We start from the raw sequence: 14,236 nt of genomic DNA on the forward strand, positions 1-14,236 counted from the left end.
ATGGTACCATGGGTCGAGATTAATTCTGATCAATACGAATACGATGGGGTCTTTATTTATTTTATTGAGCAACTAATTGTGGACCACTAACATCGAACTGCTAACTACGGACTAATAGATATTAAAAGTATTATAAGTATATATGTAACGATTATTTGAAAAGAAAATATGTTAATATATTATATATATGGTTAGGTTCGTGATATCTATCGGAGACCAAGTCGTGTTAAATATCTTCAAAGCAAAAGTGAGTATATAGTCCCACTTTTAAACTCTAAATATTTCGGGATGAGAATACATGCATTTTATGATTTACGTTATGGACACAAGTGATAAAAATATATATATATATATATATATATATATATATATATATTCATATATTCTACATTGAGTTGTACCACTGGCATACTTCCCTGTAACTTGGTAACTACCATTTACATGCGGTATTGTAAACGCGAATCCTGTTGATAGATCTATCGGGCCTGACAACCCCAACCGGACTAGACGACCAGTATTCAAGGGTTGCACAGTACTTCGTTTCGGTGACTACACTTGGTACGGTGTAGTGAGATTTCATAATAAAGGGAATATGCGACGTTGATTAAATGTTAAGTATGGTTATCAAGTGCTCAACCACTTAGAATATTTTTATTAAAATGTTTATGTATATTAAATCTTGTGGTCTATATTTATAACGCTGCTAGCATTAAACCAATATCTCACCAAATTTATGTTGACGTTTTAAGTATGTTTATTCTCAGGTGATAATTAAAAGCTTCCGCTGCATTATGCCGAATTTAAGCACGATTTGGAGTATGCATATTTGTGTCAAGAATAAAACTGCGTATCGGAAGATTTGTAATGTGAAATATGTTGGAAATCGTATTGTTATTATCAAATGTAAAGTTTGTAAAACTAAGATTATCACTAAACGATAATCATTATTATGCTGTTTGAACCTTTAATTATAATAAAGGTTATGGTTTGTATTATAAAAACGTATGCATATTTTGAAAAATGTCACATATAGAGGTCAATACCTCGCAATGACACCAATGAGTACGTGACGTTTATATTCGATATGAATGGGACGCTTCAATTAGCATCATATACATGTTGTATTTTATCACCTTTAACATAATTATCCCAACTCTTTTTAAAACATCATCACCTTTATGATCTATCATCATTATCATTAATCAACTTTCTGTTTCCATATCACCTTTATCATTGTAACAAAAAGGATATAGCAGTAGCACGTCGGCAACAAACTAGACTAAATGGATTTTTGGGCCAAATTAAAACTGAACACCTTGTAGTCCATTTTCTAGTCCACTTTGCTTACGATCACAACAATAATTAAAAGAAATGGATAACGATATGATTGCTTTTGGTTAATCATGTACCACGTCACTCTCCATTATCAATCAACTAATATCATTATCGAAACTTTAATAAAAGAAAGGCTTTGTATAATTAACTAACTATTTAATTAGGTATCATCATCTTTACCATAATTATACACCATATTAATCATCATCGTCATCTCACTAACCTAATGATCATTATCATAATAATCACATCATCAACCTATTACGTATCATTTTCACAGAATCAAATCGTCCTTATCAAACTTATTCTATATCATTTTATGTATCATCACTCTAAGCATCATTATATATACGATCATCACTTCTATTTTATCCGCCATCTTTATCATCATAATTTCATTTCTTTAAGTCATCATCATCGTACATCATAACTCATCACCATTTTTATTAAATTAAAAACACTGTTAATCATTTTGCCACTTGAAAGTTGTGGTCCCGAAAATTGATAGATTCTAAAGCCAAGAAGATAAATAAATTCAAAAATCTAAATACTTTCCTTTACTGTTTGAATGTCGTGACCAGGTAATTCCCATGAGGTCCCTACCTTTGTTTTATGCACCAAAACTTTCCACTGAATAAAGAAAATACGTCCACTAGTTGATCCCATGATGAACTTGCTGCCCTACTAAGCACCCATACTTGACTTCACGCGTTCAATAATACATATACATATTCATATATATAGATTACATCCACCGAATATAATACCTTACATAATTTGGTCAATCGAAACTTCCTTATTTGATTCTAATAAAAGCAGTATAACAGTTGGGTTCGTTTGACAATGCAGAAACACAAAGACAATACTGATAGCCATAGTTGATGACGGTTGTGGTGTTGGATTATTCGTGAATGAATCAAGAAGAAGAAAAAGAAAGGGAAAAAAATATTTATATATGAAAAGGTGACGGTTATCATTATGGTAAGTGGTGGTGTTTATGGTGTTCGTGACCGAAGACAGTAAACGTTCAGAGACATTGGATGGGTTTTAAGGTGAAGTGGTTAAGATGGTTCTATGGTGATGATCTTCAAGGTGATATTGGTGATTTAATATTTTATGCCATATGTATAATTAAATATATATGTATAGAATAGATAGGAGATAAGAAGATGGGTTTCGGTGGTGATTTCATGTGGTAGTCAATGGTGATTAATATTAGAAGGTCATGGTTAATCGTTCGAACCGAAATGGGAGTGGTGGTGAATGCCGGAAATAGAATTGGTGGGTTGAGGTGATTTAAACAGAAGAAAGAAGAAGAGCAAGGAAAATAAAGAAAACGTGATGGTGAATGTAAATCTATAATTATCTCTCCCTCTATGTGCTTTGTATATGTATGTATATATATATATATATATATATATATATATATATATATATATATATATATATATATATATATATATATATATATATATATATATATATATATATATATATATATATATATATATATATATATAATCGAATTTTGTTTTGTAGGATTGAGAGTGGTTGACAGAAATATTCGAGGCCAGAAGGAGAAGACAAAAAAAAATAAAGCAGATCGTGACTTGTAACTGAAATTGTTTGTATCATTGATCGGATTCAATTTGTAATCAGGTAAGAATCAATTGAAGTTGTTTTGTAGCTAGATTGGATCGACAGAGTTATGCAGTAACAAGATTTGAAAGACGATTGTGAAGTCGACATGTAACAGAACGTAGACAAGAAGAAGAAAACAAGAATAATAAATCAGATTATGACAGGTAACAAATTCATACATTTTTCTGTTACTGATTTCTATTCAAATTTGTTTTGTAATGAAATTGGAATCGACAGAGAATCTCGAGCAGAAGAAGAGTTAAGGAGGAAGAAATAAAAAAAATAAAGTTGATGTGATTTCTAGCTGAATTCAATTATCTATCTGTATGATAATAGTGATGGATTTTGTTTGTAATGAGGTTTGATTTTGACTGGTAGTTGATTGCAGACAAGAAGAATCAATCAGAAGAGAAAAATATATATATATATATATATATATATATATATATATATATATATATATATATATATATATATATATATATATATATATATATATATAAAAATTGAATGTGATCTTCAAATGAATTTGTATCTTTCTGTAAGTGAATTTGTTAGTTAGATTAAAAGCAGTCGATAGAATATTTTGAGCAGGAAGATAAATAAAAATAAAGCAGTTCATGATTTTCAATTGATTTGTACGAGATGATATTGATGTATAACAATCTAGGAGACATATAACAAAATCAGATATAGTTTGATTAGGATATAAAACTGATTCCAGATATATATCTGATTCTATGTAATCAGTAATAAATAAATAAGTATATTATTTATAATAATAATATTAATAATAATTATATAAATAATAATAACAATATTAACAACAATGATAATAATAATAATGAAAATGATATTAATAATAATAAGATTATTAATGATACTAAATACTAAATTGTATTATTTTCTAATAATAATAATAATAACTATAATAATAATTTTAATGATAATGGTAATAATAATTATAAAAGTAATGATAATAATGCTAGAAATGATTGTAGTAATAATATCTAATAATAATAATATAACAATTTACATGTATCTAACTTCATTTCTATGTATTATATATTTGGAAATAATAATATTAATAATACAGATATTAATATTAATATTAATATTTTTTAATAATAATAATGAAAGTAATGATAAAAATATTAATATAACAATTATATTCAAAATTGTAATTATATTTTAATATATTACAATTTATTAATTATATCATATTTGTAAATTATATAATATTTTAAATCTTTAGTATTTATTAATTATATATATATATATATATATATATATATATATATATATATATATATATATATATATATATATATATATATATATATATATATATATATATATATTTATTAACAAACAATTGTTCGTGAATCGTCGGGAATACTCAAAGGTTAAATGAATTCATGTAAACAGTTCAAAAATTTTAAGACTCGGTTTAACAGACTTTGCTTATCGTGTCGAAATCATATAAAGATCAAGTTTAAATTTGGTCGGAAATTTTCGGGTCATCACAATTATGAAATGGTATGCATGCCTATCAACTTTCGATGAAATGACGGTTTGTCTTTTAAAATGAATGCAATGTTTGTAAAATGTATCATATAGAGGTCAAATACCTCGTAATGTAATCATATGTTATTGTATTCGTCCTTATGGAATAGGACGGGTCGTCTCAACGAGTGAATGCGACGTGTTCCCGTATTAATGACTAGCTACCATTAATACGGGTACAAATCGTGTCTAACAAGTGATGTAAGATGATTGTTGAGCAAGATGGGGCGGTGTTGTACGTGTGTATTTTTATGCATTCGTGGTTTAATCGTTTTGCATTCCTTAGAATGAAGACGGAAGATGGAATTGGAACGGACGCGCCTACTCATGAAGGGAAGGATGAGTTGACGGTGTGGGTTAAGGTCGTTCTCGGACATTATGTCTTGGGTTTGGCGAACGAAGTTAGACAAGTAGTCAAGGAGACAATCGAAGGACGGGTAACCAAAATGGTCCGAGACCAAGTGACTAAAGTCGTAAGGGAAGAGTTTGAAAAGAGGCTTCCCAAACCTCAAGGTAGTGATGATGAAGAAGTACTTGCAAGGTTAGAGTCACATGGTGCTCTTGGTAAGAGGGCACGAAGTACGCCTGAAGGTGTCGGGAACGTGAAGAAGAAGAGTAAGAAGGGTTACAGGCCTACGTGCTTTAAGTGTGGAGAACGAAGTCATTTGGCACAAGATTGTACGATTGTGCCTTTAGGCTCGATCAGGTGTTTTATTTGCCGGAAGGAGGGACACCGAAAGTTAGAGTGTTCCGAATCGTATGACGATCGGGTTAGGAGGTTAGAGCGTGAATACATGATGAGTAGTGGAGCACGGAAGCCCCACAACGCTACATCAGGTACTTTTAGTACGAAATGGTATGTGGTTCATTTGTAATAACATGTGGTGTGTACGTAAGTCTTAGCTAAACTTCACTCTCCGTTGGAGATAATCCGTAGCGAGTGGGCGGTTTACGTTTATGGTTTCGGTTTTCACTCACTAGAGTGTATAAGTGGTGTGTTGTGCCTTGACTATATGGTACGAATCTTCGGGTGCTTCGACACTTGTTTGGTATAGGGTCGTTAAGCTCGTTTGAGTGAGACCCTTAAGGTTTCGTTTGTGTTGTGCGTATTGTTGTTATGGGTGACATTCCTAATGGAATTACCCCATGGTGATGTTTGGATTGATGGACGAAGGGCGTAAGACTTGGTGCAACCATGCATTCCTTAGTCGAAAACTTGTATTTTGTACGAAAGTCGTAAAACGGCCGATGTGGGCGCGATGTCATAAAACTTGTTTTATTATCGAAATGTGTTAGTTTTACATATTATAATGTGTTGTGAAAGTCATTTCGTCTAAAAGTGTCGGGAAGTGGGAGATCTTTGAACAAAAGTGGGAAATTTCGGACAGAACCTGAAATGGCGTGTGCGCGCAGCGCACAGATGGGGCTGCGCGCCGCACACACTTACTGAAATAAAAAAACTTTTTGTTCTGTTTCGGTCGGATAACGGGTTGGGTCGTTACATGAAGTCATTACATTCCCCACAAAATCGGGTTTAATTTTGTTGAGAATTTTCTGAAAAATTTTAAATTGCAGATTAGGCCCATTTTTGCAAGATAACTAGAAAACAGCGCTATGAGGAAGTCTTACTTTAGGCTTACCCCCGTTCGAAGCAGTTTAGATTCTGAAAATGACATTTTACTATTTTTAAAGGTGAATTTTGCACTTTTAGATCATAGGTTAAGTAACACCTTCACATGTGAATTGTTGTGCCTGTTTAAATACCAATATGATACTTATTTTTATTTAATATTATATTTAGGTACATCGAGAATCATGTTGGGGCTACTATCTCACCACTAGGCACAAAACCTTGCTACTATTATAACGTGTTAGTTTTATTGTTCGAGTATTTTTAGCCGCTTTTTATTTCTCTAGATTCATAACTTTATTTTTATTTTTGTTTCTAAATTTTATTTTAAATGCAAATATATGAGAGTGTAGTTTCGTTTTGATGATAATTAATGGCCGCAAAATAAATATTTGAAGTCACTACATTCCCCCCAAAATCGGGCAAAATTTTGTGGAGAATTTTTCGAAAAATTTTCAATTGCATATTCGGCGCATTTTCCCACGATAACTAGAAAACGGTGCTACGAGCAAGACTTCCTTAAGGCTTACCCCCGTTCGAAGCAGTTTAGATTCCGAAAATGATATTTTACTATTTTTAAAGGTGAATTTTGCACTTTTAAATCTTAGGATAAGTAATACCTTCACATGTGAATTGTTGTGCATGTTTAAATACCGTTATGATACTTGTTTTTATTTAATATTTTATTTAGATACATCAAGAATCATGTTGGGGCTACTATCTCACCACTAGCCACAAAACCTTGCTCCTTTTATAACGTCTTGGTTTTATTGTTCGAGTATTTTTAGCCTGTTTTTTTTCTAGATTCTTAACCTTATTTTGGTTTTTGTTTGAAAATTTCATATTGAATGCAAATATATGAGAGTGTAGATTCATTTTGATGATAATTAATGGCCGTAAAACACATATTTGAAGTCACTACATTTCCCACAAAATCGGGCCAAATTTTGTGGAGAATTTTCCGAAAAATTTCCAATTGCGGATTAGGTCCATTTTCCCAAGATAACTAGAAAACGGTGCTACGAGCAAGAGTTCCTTAAGGCTTTCCCCATTTCGAAGCAGTTTTAGATATTAGGTTAAAGGTGAATTTTGCACTTTTAGATATTAGGTTAAGTAATAACTTCACATGTGAATTGTTGTTCCTGTTTAAATACCACTATGATACTTCTTTTTATTTAATATTTTATTTAGGTTCATCAAGAATCATTTTGGGGCTACTATCTGACCACATACCACAAAACCTTGCTCCTTTTATAACGTCTTCGTTTTATTGTTCGAGTATTTTTAGCCGCTTTTTATTTCTCTAGATTCATAACTTTTATTTTTTTTTGTTTCTAAATTTCATATTGAATGCGAATATATGAGTGTGTAGTTTCGTTTTGATGATAATTAATGGATGCAAAATACATATTTGAAGTCACTACATTCCCCACGAAATCGGGCCAAATTTTGTGGAGAATTTTCCGAAAAATTTTCAATTGCAGACTAGGATCATTTTCTCAAGATAACTAGAAAACGGCACTACGATCAAAAGTTTCTTAAGGCTTTCCCCTCTTCGAAGCAATTTTGATTCCGAAAATGACATTTTACTATTTTTAAAGGTGAATTTTGTACTTTTAGATCTTAGGTTAAGTAATACATTCACATGTTAATTGTTGTGCATGTTTAAATACCACTATGATACTTGTTTTTATTTAATATTGTATTTAGGTACGTCGAGAATCATGTTGGGGCTACTATCTCACCACTAGGCACAAAACCTTACTGCTTTTATAATGTCTTGTTTTATTGTTCGAGTATTTTTAGCCGCTTTTTATTTCTCTAGATTCATAACTTTATTTTTGTTTTTTTTCTAAATTTCATATTAAATGAAAATATATGAGAGTGTAGTTTCGTTTTGATGATAATTAATGGCCGCAAAACACATATTTGAAGTCACTATATTCCTCACAAAATGGGGCAAAATTTTGTGGAGAATTTTTTGAAAAATTTTCAATTGCATGTTATGCGCATTTTTGCACGATAACTAGAAAACGGCACTACGAGCAAGACTTCCTTAAGGCTTACCCCCGTTTGAAGCAGTTTAGATTCCGAAAATGATATTTTACTATTTTTAAAGGTAAATTTTGTACTTTTAGATCTTAGGATAAGTAATACTTTCACATGTGAATTGTTGTGCATGTTTAAATTCTACTATGATACTTGTTTTTATTTAATATTATATTTAGGTATATCGAGAATTATGTTAGGGCTACTATCTCACCACTAGCCACAAAACGTTACTCCTTTTATAACGTCTTGGTTTTATTGTTCGAGTATATTTAGCCGCTTTTTTATTTCTCTATATTCATACCCTTATTTTTTTGTTTCTAAATTTATATTGAATGCGAATATATGATAGTGTAGTTTTCCTTTTGATGAAAATAATTGCCGCAAAACACATCTTTGAAGTCAATACATTGCCCACAAAATCGGGCAAAATTTTGTGGAGAATTTTCCGAAAAATATTCGATTGCAGATTAGGCCTATTTTTGCAAGATAACAAGAAAACGGCGCTACGAGAAAGTCTTCCTTAAAGCTTTCCCCATTCGAAGCAGTTTAGATTCCTAAAATGACATTTTACTATTTTAAAGGTGAATTTTGCACTTTTAGATCTTAGGATAAGCAACAACTTCACATGCGAGTTGTTGTGTCTATTTAAATACCAATATGATATTTGTTTTTATTTAATATTGTATTTAGGTACATCGAGAATCATGTTGGGGCTACTATCTCACCACTAGCCACAAAACCTTGCTGCTTTTATAACGTGTTGGTTTTATTGTTCTTGTATTTTTAGCCGCTTTTTTATTTCTCTAGATTCATAACTTTATTTTTGTTTTTGTTTCTAAATTTCATAGTGAATGCGAATATATGAGAGCGCAGTTTCGTTTTGATGATAATTAATGGCCGCAAAATACATATTTGAAGTCACTACATTCCCCACAAAATCAGGCAAAATTTTGTGGAGAATTTTCTAAAAAATTTTCAATTGCAGATTCGGCGCATTTACGCACGATAACTAGAAAACGGCATTATGAGCAAGACTTCCTTAAGGCTTACCCCCGTTCGAAGCAGTTTAGATTCCGAAAATGATATTTTACTATTTTTAAAGGTGAATTTTGCATTTTTAGATCTTAGGATAAGTAATACCTTCACATGTGAATTGTTGTGCTTGTTTAATGTGACGCCCCGTACAAAACCATCATGTATGAATCATCAACAACAGGTCCATTACACGGTACAATACTACATGTTATTTTAAAACAAGTTTTTCATTAAAAAGGATAACGTTTTATAAAAGATAACGTGACACAAAGGTCGTTACAAGCCATTATTCAAATAACATAAGTTGTGAATGCAAGATAAAAGTTCCATGATTGAGACATCTCTAAGTAATGCAGCGGAAGTCTAACACAGCGAGTCTGTAACAGCAAGTCTAAAACACCAAGACAGCAAGTCTAATAGCGGAAGCAACAACGTCTAAGCACCTGAGAAATACACGCTTAAAAGTCAACACGAATGTTGGTGAGCTATAGTTTATATTCAGTAATGTAATGTAGACCACGAGATTTCGTATTCAAAATAGTATGAATAGTATATGCTTATCCGTGGGCACCCGGTAACTAACTTAACATAATAGTAATACCCCCTAAAAGTACACTTGGCGAGTGCGTATGTCCTTGAAGTATCAAACACCCGTTAAATGCTAGCGCGACTAGCCCAAGTGGGGATGTCAAACCCTATGGATCCATATCTAATATTCGCGTTCACCGGTTCAAAAACCAATGATTAAACGTTACCGTGCTAAGGGGAATGTTTGTGCCGTTATATCACCCACACATATATAAAGTTTTAGTACTCATGTCTAGTATGCAAAACATAAAAAGCGCATGTATTCTCAGTCTCAAAAATAGTAAAGTAAAAAGGGAAGCTATAACTCACAGTGAATAAGCAGTAAAAGTCGATATGAAAAGTATGCAGTTGTCAACCTAAGTCAAAGGTTACTAAGTCATTATATTGTCCCAAAAGGATTAAAAGTACGTAAGTAAAGTCCTAAACATCATCATCGTCATCATCATTCGTAAAAGATAAAGTAAGTTCTCATCAAAAATAGAGATCGAAACAAAAGGCTGACTTCGGACAGATACTATGACCTTATGCAAAATGAAAAGACGCGTGGTCAGTGGCCAAGGCTTCGTATGTGAGTCCTCTAACCTCTGTCCTATTTTCAGAACCTAACTCCTCTTCGTTTGACCGTGGCGATGGTTTAAGTGCGAGTAGGTCAGAATTTTCAGCACGTCGTTACAAAGGCGTAGTGACTTTCGGAAGGCTATAAATCCTAAACCGTATATCAGATTTAGGCGAGGCCTAAACGAAAAGTCATCTAATTGAAACGAAATATCTGAAAATCAATTTTCCAGAAGACTAGGAGTATGATCAGACAATGAAAAATAGCAAACAAGTGCTCCAGTGGGTTTCTTGGGGCTTGATGCTCATCACGGTTCTCATCCTTGATGCGTGTAAGCTTCAAGTGTATAACTCTTTGATGTTTTAGCATCACTTTGACAAAGTTTCAACCATCAACACACAACTAAGAGTAAAAGTGTGATGACCCGGAAATTTCTGACCAAATTTAAACTTAATCTTTAACGTTTCCGACACGATAAGAAAAGTCTATGAAGTTGAATCTCAAAATTTTAAACTATTCAAATACCCTTCGATTTTTCTCAATGATTCGCGAACAATTATATGTAAATAGATACATATATATACTATAACTTGAAAACGTAACAAAGTGTTATGAAAATGATACTGTGCATTAACCTTATTGGTTTGATTATCTAATTGATATTTAGATAAGTTAACTAAAACGTTTAAGATGAACCAGTAAAACACTAATTTGCTACAGTATTTTCGAATTGCTACAGTACCCGAAAAGCTACAGTGTTTTTGAAAATTACTATTTTCTACAGTAAAAAAACTTTGCTGCAGTAACTTTGCTACAGTAACGTGTATAACGAGACGATGGCTTATAGAAGTAAATGACTAAAATACTCGAAAGTTTAAGATATACTTCGAGTGATATAATTTAGGGATAATTTAAGGCTATATTTTGACAAAGGTACGTGACACGAAATGTAAAATGCAAGTTTTCTAAGCGTACGAAAATGTGTTCGAGAAACCGGAACCGGGACATAAGTCGAGTGATGACGTACGACTTATCGGAACTAAAATTGTTAATCAACTATGCACATGAATTTAATATAATATATAATTAATTATTTTAATTAAATATATTATATATATTATATAAAAACATGTCGACAAGCAAAAAGTTAAGAAAATGTGAGCTGGAAGCCTAGGCCATGCGATCGCATGGCCATTACACACAAAAACCATGCAATCGCATGGGGTCTGAAATATGGCCACATCTATAAATTCGCACGAGTTCGTTTCAGTTTTTCATTTCCTTTTCTATCTATCTCTGTATTATTATTATTATTATTATTATTATAATTATTATTATTATTATTATTATTATTATTATTATTATTATTATTATTATATTATTATTATTATTATTATTAAGATTAATAATATTAATCTTATTTTTATTAGTATTATCAGATATCGTTACCGTTATTACTAGTATTTTACATAAAATATTACGACGAGGTTATGGCCAAACAATTTCAAAATGAGTTTTCGAGCGGGATAGAGCTAAGGAAAATATGGGTTATTACTAAGGAGGTTATGGGTATTGTTCGAGGGTTTTGTTCGCAAGTCAAACCTAGTGTTTATCATCTCTGTTGCATCTACGTACTTTCCTGCAATATTGAATCTCAATATTGATACGTAAGCATTCATATCTTATCTTTTATATATTAATAGCGTATCCTTGTCTAGTGCTCGAGTATAAATGTTTATGCATGCTTGTATGCTTAATTTCGTCGTTAAACAGTTTATTATGAATCATGAATTAAATACATATATTACAGGTAAAAGATATATGATATACATGTTTTTGGAAAGCTGGCGAAAAATCAATAACTTTTCATTTAGATATCGAATAGTTTCGATGAACGGATTAAAAGATATGATCAACTGAATTATGATTGACATTAATTGGAATTGATCTTGAATCTGCAATTGATATTTAAACAACTTGTTTGTAAGACTAATAAATTGGATTTTTGAATATTACCAGTCGAATAAATGAATCCTTATATAAAACACGTCTCATTTTGTTAAGCAACTGTCAAAATTGACTTTTTGAAATGACTGTGGATAACTATTGTATGTCGATCTCGAGCATTAGGATTGTGATACACTATGACCTGACCTAGCTTGATCGTCATTTATTGACCAACATATGTTCTCTAGGTTGAGATCTACGATTATTTGGTAATCCGAGTTTCGGTCACATTACGATGAACAACTTTATGTGCTGCTAAGGTGAGTTTATAGATCCATTTTTAATTTCTTTTGCAATATATATTTTTGGGCTGAGAATACATGCAATATATTTAAATGCAATGGATACAAGTACATACTTAATTCTACACTGAGTTTGAACCGAAAATCTCTTAGCTTTGGTAACTAGTAACTACCGGTTATAAGAACTCGTGGGCGCGAGTAGTAGTATATGGATCCATAGGGCTTGATATCCCCGTCCGAGCTAGAGCGCTAGCCTTTTAACGGACGTATGCTATTTGAGAAGCGTACACGTTGGTTTGCGTGTATTATTAAGATGATTATATAAAGGATACAAATTATATATACGTTAAGTTTAGTTACCAGGGTGCTAAATCTTGTAGAATATTTTGATAAACGTTTCTGGATTAAACAACTGAAATCTTGTGGTCCACCTTTATATACAGATTATGTGAAGCACTAAAGCTATGAACTCTCCAACCTTTGTGTTGACACTTGTTAGCATGTTTATTCTCAGGTTTCTAGAAGTCTTCCGCTGTTTACTTATATGTTAGACAAGCTATGTGCATGGAGTCTTACATGACATATTTATCAAGGAAACGTTGAATTCACCAAATCATCACCATGTATCTTATTACGACTGTATTGTCAACGGAAATATCATTGTAAACTATTATATTACGGTGATTGTCTATATGTAGAAATCATCAGATGTCGAAAACCTTTGATTTAAATATTCATTTATGGTGTGCCTTTTCAAAAGAATGCAATGTTTACAAAACATATCATATAGATGTCAAATACCTCGCAATGAAATCGATGAAAGACGTGTTCGTCCATATGGATTTGGAGCGATCGTCACAGTTGGTATCAGAGCGTTGGTCCAAGTGAACCATGTCTTGTATTAGTGTGTCTAACTGATAGTTGTTAGGATACATTCGTAAGTCTGGACTTCGACCATGTCTGCATGTGAAAAGTTTTGCTTATCATTTCTCATCGAAAATTACCTGTCTATCATATTAAGTCTAAACGCGTCTTATTGCATTGATTGCATAGATAGTATAGATAAAATTCATATCTTGGCATATCTATTACAATAAACTTTGCCTGACATCTTCCGTAAAATCCTCCGTAACTTATGGGATTCTGGTATTATAAATACATATGTAAACTATGTATTGAGGAGTACCAAATTAGTCCTATAATCTATATCATTCCAAAAATCTTTTCTTTGATTACACAAAATGGATCCTGTATCTAGTTCAAATTCCTTAGAATCCGACAGCTATTCCGATATGGATTTCCATTCGAGCTCCGAAAGCAGCGTAACCGGAATGGATCAACCAATTAGCCATCATCTATTCTGGATGAATTGGGGATGGGTTCGTAATCTACTTAATCATTAGAGATAAGAAGAAGGCGATCCCTTCCATCCACCACATTCACCTCTTGGCGAAGAACCTGAGGCACTTACCGGTGAACCCGTTCGTAACACCATTTTCACCCTCATTTCCAGAACAGCTCGCAACGACTACGTAATATCCAATATTCTAAATCTTATTCATCCGCTTGTCCAAACCGCCAATC

This window comes from Rutidosis leptorrhynchoides, chromosome 3 (assembly GCF_046630445.1).
Source record: "Rutidosis leptorrhynchoides isolate AG116_Rl617_1_P2 chromosome 3, CSIRO_AGI_Rlap_v1, whole genome shotgun sequence".
NCBI lineage: Eukaryota > Viridiplantae > Streptophyta > Magnoliopsida > Asterales > Asteraceae > Rutidosis > Rutidosis leptorrhynchoides.